Genomic DNA, 14,707 nt, shown 5'->3' with positions numbered 1-14,707 from the left:
TTGATGTCCCAAAGGGACAATCTACTAGTGTCATAGCCTCTGAATCTCATACGCGCCTGAAGCGTGGTAGGCCATTGGGCTCTAAGGATAAAAATCCTAGAAAAAGAAACACGAAAAATGATCAAAATGACACTACGAAAGAATATCATGAAGATATTCAAGATCTGACTAATCCCGATACTCCTGAAGATATTAGGGAACCCGAGACTCAAGTAAATAAAGAACTATCATTGAGTTCTTCTAGTGATGGGATAAATTTGAATCGATCGAAGATTATGCTGGATAATGTTTTTGCATATAATGTTGCAATAAATATTATGAAAGACATTGACGATCAGGAACCCCAATCTGTCGAAGAATGTCGACGAAGATATGATTGGCCAAAATGGCAAGAGGCAGTTCAATCAGAATTGAATTCACTTGCCAAACGTGAGGTTTTTGGACCTGTAGTCCAAACGCCTAATGGTGTAAAACCAATTGGCCATAAATGGGTTTTTGTGCGAAAAAGGAATGAGAGAAATGAAATTGTGAGATACAAGGCACGCCTTGTTGCACAAGGATTCTCTCAACGACCCGGTATCGACTATAAAGAAACATATTCACCCGTTATGGATGGCATAACATTTCGATATCTCATCAGTTTAGCTGTACATGAAAACCTTGAAATACATCTGATGGATGTGGTTACAACTTACCTTTATGGATCACTTGATAATGAAGTCTATATGAAAATTCCTGAAGGATTTAAAATGCCTGAAGCAATTAACTCAAAGTCTCGGGAGATGTATTCAATCAGATTACAAAGATCATTGTATGGTCTAAAACAATCAGGGCGCATGTGGTACAATCGCCTCAGTGAGTACTTGGTAAAAGAAGGTTATATAAATGATGTCATTTGTCCATGTGTTTTTATTAAGAAAGCAAAATCAGAGTTCGTTATAATCGCTGTTTATGTTGATGACATAAACCTAATTGGAACTCCAGAAGAGCTCCAAAAGACGATTGAATATTTAAAGAAAGAATTTGAGATGAAAGATCTGGGAAAAGCAAAACTTTGTCTTGGTTTGCAGATTGAACATTTGACAGATGGGATCCTTATCCATCAATCTGCTTATACCGAAAAGATCTTAAAACGATTTTACATGGACAATGCGCATCCTTTAAGTACTCCAATGGTTGTTCGATCACTTGAAGTGAGCAAAGATCCGTTCCGACCACAAGAAGAAAATGAAGAGCTTCTTGGTCCTGAAGTACCATATCTTAGTGCAATTGGTGCACTTATGTATCTTGCTAACGCTACAAGACCTGACATAGCGTTCTCTGTTAATTTGCTAGCAAGATATAGCTCTTCTCCTACACGAAGACATTGGAACGGAGTTAAGCATATATTGCGATATCTGAAGGGAACTAGCGATATAGGTCTGTTTTATACTAACAAAGGTAGTACAGATCTTGTTGGTTATGCAGATGCAGGTTATTTATCTGATCCACATAAAGCTCGATCTCAAACAGGCTATTTGTTTACATGCGGAGGTACTGCTATATCATGGCGATCCACAAAGCAGTCCATTGTTGCTACTTCTTCGAATCATGCTGAGATAATAGCTATTCATGAAGCAAGTAGAGAATGTGTGTAGTTGAGATCAGTAATACATTTCTTCAGAGAAAGATGCGGCTTGAAGTATGATACAAAAATACCCACAGTATTATATGAAGATAATGCTGCATGCATAGCTCAATTAAAGGGAGGATTTATAAAAGGAGATAGAACGAAGCACATTTCACCAAAGTTATTTTTCACACATAATCTGCAGAAGAATGGTGATATTGATGTACAACAGATTCGTTCAAGTGACAATCCCGCAGATTTGTTCACCAAATCTTTGCCAACTTCAACTCTTGAGAAGATGATATTTAAGATTGGAATGCGAAGACTCCGACATCTGAATCTTGGTCTTCGTCAGGGGGAGTGAAAATACGCGTTGTACTCTTTTTCCCTTAATTAAGTTTTGTCCCATTGGATTTTCTTGGTAAGGTTTTTAATGAGGCAACTCTCAAAGCGTATTACTAGATATGTGTACTCTATTTCCTTCATTGAGGCTTTTTCCCACAGGGTTTTTCCCAATAAGGTTTTTAACGATGCACATCATCTATGGACATCCAAGGGGGAGTGTTATGAAATTATGAATGTCCATTTCTCAAATATAATGCTCCTTCCACCATGTTAATGGTTCTTCCTTTTTCTTCCACCATGTTAATGGCTCTCCCATTTTCTTCCACCATTTCATATATTAAATACATATGTATCACTATAAATAGAGACATAAATTTTCATATGAGATACACTTGTAAAAACACATTTTGGAAGAATAGTAAAATCTCTCCTCTTTTGTCATTTTATTTCTATGGTTTTCATCTATTAATATTGTGACTCTTTTAGCTTCATTTTACAACAAGGACAACTTTTGACGCTACTGCTTTAAAAAGGTAGCATATGGAAATAAGCCAGTCAAGTGGGCCAGGTCAGCCCGAACTCGGCCTGGTAAACCCGGCCCAGACCCACTAAGAGGTGTAAGGGGCTAGGCTAGGTGGGATTTATTAGGGGGCTGGACCGGACAAGGTGGACAGCCCACCAGTAGCTCGGGCGATGGCCCATCGGGGCACCGGCCCGGCCCGACCCACTTCAAATTAAAAAAAAAAGATATGTACTATATTTATTACTAATAATAAGTATTTTAAAAATATTGTATCCTAATAAATTAGGAGTCTCTTTTTACGGAACACTTTAGTTTTCTTTAAAATTGTATTTTAAAGCTAGACAATCTTGTTTTCTCAACAAATATACCTTTGATACATTTTCAGTATATAGTATATATTAGATTATGATAGTACTTATCTCAACAAATATACCTTTGATAAATCATTCAGTTCAATTTCATGCCTTTTCACAAGTGTCTTCGCAACACACCGGTACCCCCCTCCACCCCCACCCCCCCTAATAGGCTAATACCCGACGCTCCGGACTTGTGGAGATATATGTCACCACAATGTTGACATTTAACATGTTCCTCATTTACTCGCTCAAAATTCATCCACACCGCACTTGAAGTTGATCTTCGAACTCGAGGAGAAGGTGGAGGTGAAGTAATGTACACTAGTTGAATAGCAAATTTAGATAAAGAGAGAATTGTGGAAGAATTGTGTGAAAATGAAGAAGAATGGAGGGGTATTTATAGTTTGAAAATATGACCAAAGTGCAGTTATTCATAAATTAAGGGGTTCAAATAAAATTAGCAACGACTAGTTTTTTAAATTTACAACGGCTAACTTTTTGAATTTGACGACGACTAAAATTTTTTTAATTTAGCAATTTTATCATTAGTTGTAAATGTTAATTTTATTATTAGTAGTAAATGTAAATGTCTATTTTTGTATTAGAACTTAAAAAAAAAAAAGCCCGGCCCACTTAGCCCACTACGTACCCCTACCCGGGTAGGGGGCTAGGCCGGACACCCCTTTCCCTCCTCCAAACCGCCCCACTAACTATGACCCGGCCCGGCCCATGTGACCCCCATTTATATTGCCCGGCCCGGCCCACTTGACACCCTTGTATGGAAACGTCACAAAAATATGCCGAAAGGATACGTCCTTTTTTTTTTTTTGACTAATTAACTAATAGGAGTTAAAATGGATTAAAAGGTCAAAATTATGAGAAAAAAAATAAATGAAAACCCTGCATTTGTGTTGCCCACGTCAGCGGGCCTATGACCTGCTTTTATATAAATATATATAAGATAAGCAAAATCTAAACTATTCCTCAGTCTACTGACAGTTAGAGAATAAAATTTATTTTTCTGTACAACAGATAGTGCAGTACATATAGAAGAGGATGACCATACTATTTCAAACCGAAACCTCAAAATTTTCTCAAAAAATTAGAAATGGAAGAATCATTCATTGGCATAGAGGTGAAGAGTAAAATGGAAGAAGAGGTATCTCAAATACTCATTTGTATTCCATATAGCCAAGCTAGACAATTCTACTGTTCTAGGTAAGGTGTCCTCAAATTCAAGGCTACCAGATTTAGAATTTTGTATTTTTCGTTGTATGGTCAGATTCAGCAGAATATTTGCTCTCTTTTGAGGAGTATTTATTGAAATTATTCATGCTGAGTCGTGTCTCCTTCAAACACATACCGGAAAAATATGAGTTGTTAGGGTGTATACAAAATTTTCTATTTATTAAAACAAAGTTTTTTTACCCAAATGTTGCAATAATACTATAGTAGCGTTTGAATGCAATAACAATATTTTGATTGCTTCATAAATTACTATGCTGTTTCTTATTGCAGAACTTAGATATGAATGACTTTTCTTTTATTCAAATAGGATGGCTTAGCCAAGAATTAATAATAATAATTTGTTGATTACTTTATGAGAGCTTGGATAGGAAAATGAAATTGCTGCAAGTTAAATTTGGCTGCTTCATTCTCCGATATTAGGGGATAATGATACATCAGGTTGACATGTGAAGTCAAACTCATCGTGATACGTTAACATATTTTGTCAGACTAATATTTTGGTTGACCGTGTTGTGCTATTTTTATCAGAACCCCTATTTCAAAATTCAATATAACTCTATAAATTTTCTGAAAATTATTATGGATCCCCTGCTTAGATTTGATACACTTTACCTAAGAAAATTTCAATAGTTAGGGGTTATTCGCCATCTTTCAACTTTTTCATAAAGTTTGATATTGGATTGTGATGCAAATATTATCGGTTGGTTCCAAATTTGGATTCATTTTTAAAAATTGAAGGCATTGTAGAGTACATAATATTTGGGAGTATAACAATGTTGGGTATGTTTATTTTATTTCTTCAACCTGACATTTTCTCTTTAAGAAATTTCTTTGCTGCATCCTATATGCTTTCATGTTTGAGGCATTTCTTTCTCGGTGTATTTTGCCAATAGAACATGGGACTTTACCCACATCCTACATTACTCAGTATTTCAATATTGATTTTAGAGGCACAAGGTTATTTCGGTACAGTAATTGAGGATTGTCAGCAAAATGATTGAAGAATGCAAAGAATGTATATAACTTTAAATTATAGTCGAAATATTTTTTGAGTATATTAGATTTAGGCAAAACTATGCAAAAGTTAAGATATTTTAGAAAAATTAATCATTGCAAGCCATACTTACTGGCGGTTCTGGCATGGATATCCAGTAGTGCTGCAATGATTACTTCAATAATTATTGCCTAAAGCTCATAGAGTGAAAAGTTTGGTTGATATTGATTACTTTATCCCTGTGTAAGATATTTAAATATTTTATATTTTTTTTTATAAAAGCTTAATGCATATGTGGCTTCTTAATTTTTTTTTTCTTTTCATTTTGGCACCTCAACTAAGTGTTGTTCCTATTGAACTCTTGAACTCGTCTCAAGTATGTCTATCAAATATCCTAAATCTGATTTTTATTAGAAGCAGAATTAAATTAGGGAAATGAAGGTGGAGTAATATTTTAGACATGTGGTAAGCTATTCTTTAGGTCATGGATGTGTCAGTTTCTGCTAGTTCTGCTCTTTCACTGCGAGCTTAATTAAAAGCTACTCTTTTTCCCCCTCTCAATCGCTGCTAATCTTAGTTAAAAGATGTCATAATTATATTAGAATATATATTAGCATGTTCTTACATAGAAAATGAAAACTATGTAAGTCGAATTGTGTTTGATAGACACACTTAAGGATGAGTTCAGGAGTTCGATAGGAACAACACTTAGTTAATGTGCCAAAATAAAAAAAAAGGGACAAATTTAAGGGCCGTATATGCATTAAGCCTTTTATAAACAAATGATTCTCTATGTTAAAAAATTGCTATCTAACTTTGAGATGCTTTCGTTTTAATAGGAAAATATTGTGTTAGCAAATGTGTTTGAGCCCTTTTTAGAGATTTTATTACTTTACAATTATTATCCTTTTTGACGAAGTAAGCATTTCATTAATAAGTAATCTTACGTATTGAGATTACATAAATTGTTTTTAAAATAAATAAATGCTAAAACCCAAAATATAAAGTGTCATGTCCCAAACCATGGCCTAGACGTAACACGATACTCGGTGCCTTGCTGCATGTGACCGAGCGAACCACATGGCTTGCTGAGTCAACAAGGGACATGAAGTGATGCGGAGTATAATATAAACATGCATGACTTGTGAAAACATGGAGTTCAATAATCATAAGTCTGAAAATAATATTATATCATGAATGCGGAAATATAGTAATGTAGCCAACGAGGCTAACTCAACTGAACATGTGACATAACATAACTGACTAGTCTATGAAACATCTGACATGAGTCTGACTGCTAAACTGTTTATCGGGACAAGGCCCCCGGCATACCTTAACCGCATAACTGACATGAAAATAAAGTAAAGACAACACCCCGAATGGAATGGGGCTCACTAAAAGCTGATACAAGCAATGTCCTAACGAGCTGATGCGTCGTCTTGTAAATCAATACCTGCATTGTGAAATGCAGGCCTCGGGGCAATAAAAGGGGACGTCAGTACATTTGAATTGTACTGGTATGTAAAGGAACTGAATGAAATAATCATGGCACATGAAATAATAAGAACTGAAACTGTAAGTTGAATATGAACATGAACATGAGCATATATATATATATATATATATATATATAACATGAGTAAAACATTTTAAGTGGGAGAGCCTTAGTATAACCGACATGTAACTACCATGTGAGCATGTGGCGTCTGATCTCTGCCTGATCAGCTAAGTCATCTTATATCTTGCCGGGGTACAAGACATGAAAATGACATGAATGGACCCAATAACCTGCAATGGGTAAACGTGAAGGAATCGTCCTAACTGAGCGGAGCGATCCATATCCTACAGTAGCATACATAGTTTCAGGCTATCCGAGCCTTCTCGGTAATCTATGCAACTCCCAAAACATGAGCATGGATATAATTGGCTTAGAAGCCCATGAATTACATAAACATGATTGTGAGCATGATTTGAAAGTGTAACATAACATGAACATAAATATATAGTATAACTTGTATGAAAACATGGAATGCATGTAGGTTTTCATGAAAATAAGCATAATAGTTCGTATCTTGTATTTAAGAACCCATGGAATGCAAGACATGGGTATTCATAGATTACAGACGGATTCTCAACAACCAAAATAGAATATCAAGAATGCAATAACGAATTAGTAATACAAACATAGTATAGCATGATACTTGTAACTTAGGGTTATCATGAATTGAAATAGAAACCCAAGGTTTATGGAACTTCGTGTTTTCATGGATGAACGTGGTGCGGAGAAGAACAATGATGTTCCCACACGTGGATAGAAACCCTACATACCTTAATTGCTCCAAAACTTGTATAAAAGGTATGAACTTTGAGAAGAACCCAAAAGCTTTAGTCTTGAATCCTTGTAATGGGTTTTGTTGAAAACCACAGGTTTAGAATAATGAATACTATTTAGAAATCATGAATACATGTTAGAATTCTCTTGGAAGGCTTGGAATAGGCTTACTTTGGTGTATTTTGGTGATGGGAGGAAAAAACCTTCATGCTAGGGCTTGAGAATATGAAAAATAGAATAAAAGGCTGAAGTCCTGTATTTATATTGTTCACTGAATCAACACTTATACTGTCCATTTACACGGCCCGTACAATAATGTACGGCCCGTATAATGTGGTCGTACTTCCAATGGTGGATCCCAGAAACTAATATTTTTTCATGCCTCGATACGTACCAAAAGTATAGTCCGTATAAATTTATACGGTGGGGAGTACGACCGGTATAATTATGTACGGTCTGTGTAATTATGTACGACCCGTATAATATGGCCGTACCTCATAATCAGAGACTTGGAGTTTCTGAGGGTCCAAGTACAGAGGAAATGTATGGCCTGTACAATTTTATACGTCCCGTATAACTTGACGTAAAAATAGTAATTCACTGAACTGAACGGATTTTAATTTTAACACTCCCAAGTCCTGAATCATGAACATAGCTTAGTTTGAAGATACGAGGTGTTACAATATCTTCCCTTTGGGATCATTCGTCCTCGAATGATGGGTCATGGTTAAGAATGCGACTGGACAAGGTTTGTGTACCTGGTCATGGGGAAACATTTCATGGAACATGGAGACTGAAATAGTATGACATGGTTTCATGGAAACATGAACGCTGGGACATGAGACATAAGTAGAGAATATATGAACGCGAACGTGAAACTTGAGGCATGAATATGTAAGGGACATGGAAGGTATTTACCTTGAATATTCTCTGCTTGCTCGTCAATGTAATGCGGATATCGACTTTCTGACTCCTCCATAGCACCTTTACTGAGGTTACTGCCTTAGTTAACAACTTGCTAACCGGACGATCAAAAATAGCTAGAGGGATTTCCTCATAGGTTAAGTCATCCTTAACCGTTATAGTGTCAGCAAGAACAATCAACGACGGGTCTCCCACACATTTCCTCAACATGGATACATGAAACACTGGGTGTACAACAACCAACTCTTGTGGCAATTAAATCTCATAGGCTACTTGATCAACCTCTCGCAGTAAGGTCCAATATATCTGGGACTAAGTTTCACTTTCTTGTCAAATCTCATCACACCTTTTATAGGTGAAACCTTTAAGAACACCGAATCATCAACTTGAAATTCTAGGTCTCTACGCCGCACATCCATATAGGACTTCTGGTGACTCTAGGCCGTTCTCAAGTGCTCATGTATCAACTTGACTTTCTCCATAGCCTGATAGACCAAATCTGGTCCCACCAACTCTACTTCACCAACTTCAAACCAACCAATGGGTGATCTATACCTTCGTCCATACAGAGCTTTGAACAGTGCCATCTTAATACTAGCATGGTAACTGTTATTATAAACAAATTCAATTAGAGGAAAATGATCATCCCAATTATCTTTAAAATCTAGAACACATGCTCTCAACATGTCCTCAAGAGTCTGAATAGTACGCTCTGCCTGGCCATCTGTCTGAGGATGGATAGCTGTGCTGAGGTTTGCCTTGGTACCTAATCCTCTCCGAAAGGATTTCTAAAAGTTCATTGTGAACTGAGCACCACGATCTGAAATAATGGACATTGGGGTCCCATGAAATCTGACAATCTCATTAATGTATAACTTGGCATAATCTTCTACTGAATCTGTGGTCTTAACTGGCAAAAGGTATGCTGAGTTGGTAAGTTGGTCCATAATCACCCAAATCAAGTCATGTCTAAGTGATGAGCGAGGTAGACCTATTATAAAGTCAATGTTTATCATCTCCTATTTCCAACCAGGAATATCAATAGTTTGAGCCAACCCACCAGGCCTCTGGTGCTTGGCTTTCACCTGCTGACAATTCGAACACTTGGCCACAAAATTTGCTACATTTATTTTCATGTCGTTCCACCAATAGATTTCATTAAGGTCATGATATATCTTCGTGAAACCTGGGCGAATGGAATACCTGGAATTGTGAGCTTCTAACATAATTTTCTCTCTAAGCCAATCTACATATGGAACGCATAATCTTCCTCGGTACCTCAAGGTACCATCATCTCCCCCTTGTTTGAAAGTCGTTGTCTTCTGCTTGTGAATCCTCTCCTTTAGCTGCAGTAAGAAGGGATCACTAAACTGTTTCTCCTTCACCTCGGCTACTAAGGAGGAATAAGCCCTGTTTTGAACAACAACTCCACCATCTTCGGAGTCCAACAGTCGAACTCCTAGGTTTGCCAAGCGATGAACTTCTTTTGTCATAATTCTCTTATCTGCCTTAACATGATCTAAACTTCCCATGGATCTCTGACTAAGAGCATCGGCTACTACGGTCGTCCTCCCTGGGTGATAGTAGATATCCATATTATAATCTTTGAGCAATTCGAGCCATCTTTTCTGTCTAAGATTCAACTTTCTCTGCTTGAAAATATACTGAAGGCTTTTGTGGTCGGTGAAAATATCAACATACGCTCCATAAAAATAATGACGCCATATCTTAAGTGCAAAAACCACGGTTGCCAATTCCAAGTCATGAGTCAGATAATTCTTTTCATGAGCCTTAAGCAGTCGAGATGTATAAGTTACAACCTTACCATACTGCATTAAGCTATATCCGAGACCAACTCCTGAAGGATCACAGTATACTGGAACTCTTTGGTTCCTTCTGGCAGCGTCAAAACTAGAGAAGAAGTCAACCTCTTCTTCAACTCCTAAAAACATTGCTTACACGCATCTGACCATTGAAATTAGGCTTTTTCTGACTCAATTTAGTCAATGGAGTTGAGATAGAGGAAAATCCCTCTACAAAACGTCTATAATAGCCTGCCAGACCTAAGAAATTTCTTATATTAGATACTGAGGTGGGTTTTGGCCAATTCTTCACGGCATCAGTTTTCTGAAAATTAACTTTCATATCTTCACCTGAGATTACATGTCCTAAAAACACCACTAACTTAACCTAAAATTCACACTTAACAAATTTCGCATAAAGCTTTTGATCATGAAGTGCTTGTAACACTATTCTGAGATGTTCTGCATGATTAGTTTCACTACAGGAACACACCAGAATGTCATCAATGAAGACAATAACAAATAAATCAAAATAAGGCTTGAAGGCCCTGTTCATAAGGTCCATAAAAGCATCTGGTGCGTTTGTTAACCCAAATGACATGACAAGAAATTCGAAATGACCATAAGGAGTTCTGAAAACGGTATTTGGAATATTAACTTCCTTAACCTTTAACTGACAGTATCCTGATTTGAGGTCAATCTGGAATAACACTAGGCACCCTGAAGTTGGTCAAATAAATCATCAATTCTGGGAAGAGGATACTTGTTCTTAATGGTGACGTTGTTCAACTGATGGTAGTCAATGCACATGCGTAAGAAACCATCTTTCTTTTTGACAAACAAGACTGGTGCGCCCCACGGTGAAACACTTGGCCTAATAAATCCCTTGTCAAGAACGTCTTTCAATTAGGCTTTTAACTCTGCTAGAGCCATTCTGTATGGCGGAACAGATATCGGCTCAGTGTCGGGAAGTAGATCAATTCCAAAGTCTATCTCTATGTTGGGAGGAACTCCGAGAAGATCTTCTAGAAACTCATTAATGATTGGTACAGACTGGAGGGTTGGAGTATAGGTATCTGTATCCCTGACTCGGACTAAGTGATAAATATACCCCTTGAAAATCATCTTCTTGGCTTTGAGATAGGAGATAAATCTACCTCTGGGTACTACGGAATTGCGTTTCCATTCTATGACTGGTTCATTCGAAAACCGAAATCTTACTATTTTGGTCCAACAACCTACTGTAGCATAACATGAAGCCCACCAATCCATATCTATGATTACATCAAATTCTACCATTTCCAACTCTGCTAGGTGCTGCAGTGATAGACTAAAACCGGGCAACCCCTATAAATGCATCTAGCTATAATTGACTATCCAAATAGAGTGGACACTTCAACGGATTCATGCAAATTCTCTGGTTCTATCCCAATTTCTTAGCAATAAATGGGGTTACATCAGATAAGGTGATCCTGGATCAATAAGGGCATAAACGTCGAAAGTGAAAACTGTTAATGTAACTGTGACAATATCTGTACGTTCCTCTGTATCCTGACGACCTGCTAACGCATACGAGCAGTTCTGACCTCCGCCACATGCCACTCTTAGCAGCATGCCTTGAATGGGCCAGAGAATTCCGAGGAGCTGCTGAATTTGTGGACTGAGCCACGTTACCTCCGGTGTCTCGCTAATGGACAGTCCCTCTGAAAATGGCCCCGCTAGCCACACTCGTAGCATATATCCATACCCATGCGACACTCTCCTAGGTTTCTCTTACCACACTTGCTGCAAACCGGATTATCATAAGTCTTCTGACCCACACTAGCCTGAGAATAGGTACCTGTAGGACTGAAATTCTGTCTCTTCTAATCATTCCTAAACTTTAGGGCTGGGGCACTGGCTATAGATGGAGCTTGTCCTGATGACATGTTCTTGAAGAATTTTCTGCCTCCATTTCCTCCATGACTGAAATTACCTGCAGACTTAGCCTTTTTGTTGAATTCCCTATCTTTCTCTTTCTGAAGTGCTTCTTCTTCCTTCATTCAGTCATCATTACCCTGAACAAAATAAACTATCTTGGTAATTGTAATCTCTCTATTCTAAGCAATAATATTTGCATCACCATACAAGTCGGGTATAAGGCCCAATACAAATCGCCTATCTCTGGCCCTCATATCAGGGTCCATATGAGGAGCATACTTGGCCAAAAAAACAAACTTGAGGTAGTAATCATTCACACTCATATTATTCTTTCTGAGCCTATCAAATTCATAGCCGTTTGCCTCCCTGACCTCAAGCGGCTGGAAGTGGTCAATGAAAGCATCTACAAACTCATCCCAAGTTGCTGGGGACTCCTCTTCCCCGCGAGACTGTTCCTACGTCTCATACCAAATATGAGCAATATCCTGCAACTGATAAGCTCCCAACACTGCTGCCTCAGTCTCTGAAGCATGCATAACACGAAAAACCTTCTGAAGGCCATCAATGAAATTTTGAGAGTCTTCCCCCTTAACAGTTCCTGTGAACACTGGAGGCTTCATATGCAGAAATTCCTTGGTCTTAGAACTGTTCGACCTCCACTAGCACTTGCGCTGGGAGCCGTTTCCTGACGTTGTGCTTGGGTAGAACCAATTTAGGTGAACAACTGGATGGCTCCCCTAACATCCATGTATGAGGCACTGGGCTTCGGAGTAACTGTGGGACAGACCTCCGCAGGCCTTTCGGTAGGTGGTGGTGCAGAATATGATGCAACACTCTGAGTCTGTGGCTCTGCTTCTGGAGTAACATTAGTAGTAGCTCTCTGACTTGTAGCTGAAGTCCTCTTGGTGTACTTTCTTTTCGTAGGCATTTTCTGAAATATATAATATGCACAAGTTAGAAGGATTCCTGAAAGCATACCTTTAACTGCACGATCTAGAGTATAAAAGAAGTCAGACAATCCTAGATGTTTTGGTGGTCAACTGTTTACATGTGTGGCGCACACACACACGTAAACGTGACTCCATTGGACACAGTTTCATAGACTTCCAAAGACACTTGAACCTAGGCTCTGATACTGATCTTTGCTAAGCCCCGAACCATGGCCTGGACGTAACATGACACTCGGTGCCTTGCTGTATGTGACCGAGTGAACCACATGGCTTTCTGAGTCAACATGGACATGAAGTGATGCAGAATATAATATAAACATGCATGACTTGTGAAAACATGGAGTTCAATAATCATAAGTCTGAAAATATTACTATATCATGAATGTGGAAATATAGTAATATAGCTAACGAGGCTAACTTAACTGAATATCTGACATAATATAATTGGCTAGTCTATGAAACCTCTGACATGAGTCTGACTGCTAAACTGTTTACCGGGATAAGGCCCCCGGCATACCTTAACTGCATAACTGACATGAAAATAAAGTAAGGATAACACATCGAATGGAATGGGGCTCACTAAAAGCTGATACGAGCAATGTCCTAACAAGCTGACGCGTCGTCCTGTAAATCAAGAACTGCATTATGAAATGCAGGCCCTCGAGCAATAAAAGGGGACGTCAGTACATTTGAATTGTACTAGTATGTAAAATAACTGAATAAAATAATCATAACACATGAAATAATAAGAACTGAAAACTAAAACTGAAACTGTAAGCTGAACATGAACATGAGCATCATCTGAAATGTTATATATATATATATATATATATATATATATATATATATATATAACATGAATAAAACATTTTAAGTGGGAGAGCCTTAGTATAACCGACATGTAACCACCACGTGAGCACGTGGCGTCTGATCTCTGCTTGATTAGCTAAGCCATCTTGTATCTTGCCAGGGTACAAGACATGAAAATGACATGAATGGATCCAATAATCCGCAATGGGTAAACGTGAAGGAATCTTCCTAACTGGGCGGAGCGATCCTTATCCTATGCTGGCATATGTAGTTTAGGCTGTCTGAACCTTCTCGGTAATCTATGCAACTCCCAAAACATGACCATGGATATAATTGGCTTAGAAGCCCATGAATTACATAAACATGATTGTGAGTATGATTCGTAAGTGTAATATAACATTAACATAGATATATAGTATAACTTGTATGAAAACATGGAAAGCATGTAGATTTTTATGAAAATAAGCATAATAGTTTATATCTTGTATTTAAGAACCCATAGAATGAAAGACATAGGTATTCATGGATTACGGACGGATTCTCAACAACCAAAATGGAATATCAAGAATACAATAACGAATTAGTGATACAAACATGGTATAACATGATACTTGCAATTTAGGGTTATCATGAATTGAAATAGAAACCCTAGGTTTATGGAACTTTGTGTTTTCATGGATGAACGTGGCGTGGGGAAGAACAATGATGTTCCCACACGTGGATAGAAACCCTACATACCTTAATTGCTTCAAAACTTGTATAAAAGGTCTGAACTTTGAGAAGAACCCAAAAGTTTTAGTCTTGAATCCTTGTGATGGGTTTTCTTGAAAACCCTAGGTTTAGAATAATGAATTCTATTTAGAAATCATGGATACATGTTAGAATTTGCTTGGA

The sequence above is a fragment of the Lycium barbarum genome, chromosome 6 (genome assembly GCF_019175385.1).
Source record: "Lycium barbarum isolate Lr01 chromosome 6, ASM1917538v2, whole genome shotgun sequence".
Lineage (NCBI taxonomy): Eukaryota > Viridiplantae > Streptophyta > Magnoliopsida > Solanales > Solanaceae > Lycium > Lycium barbarum.
This window is presented reverse-complemented; position numbering follows the sequence as displayed.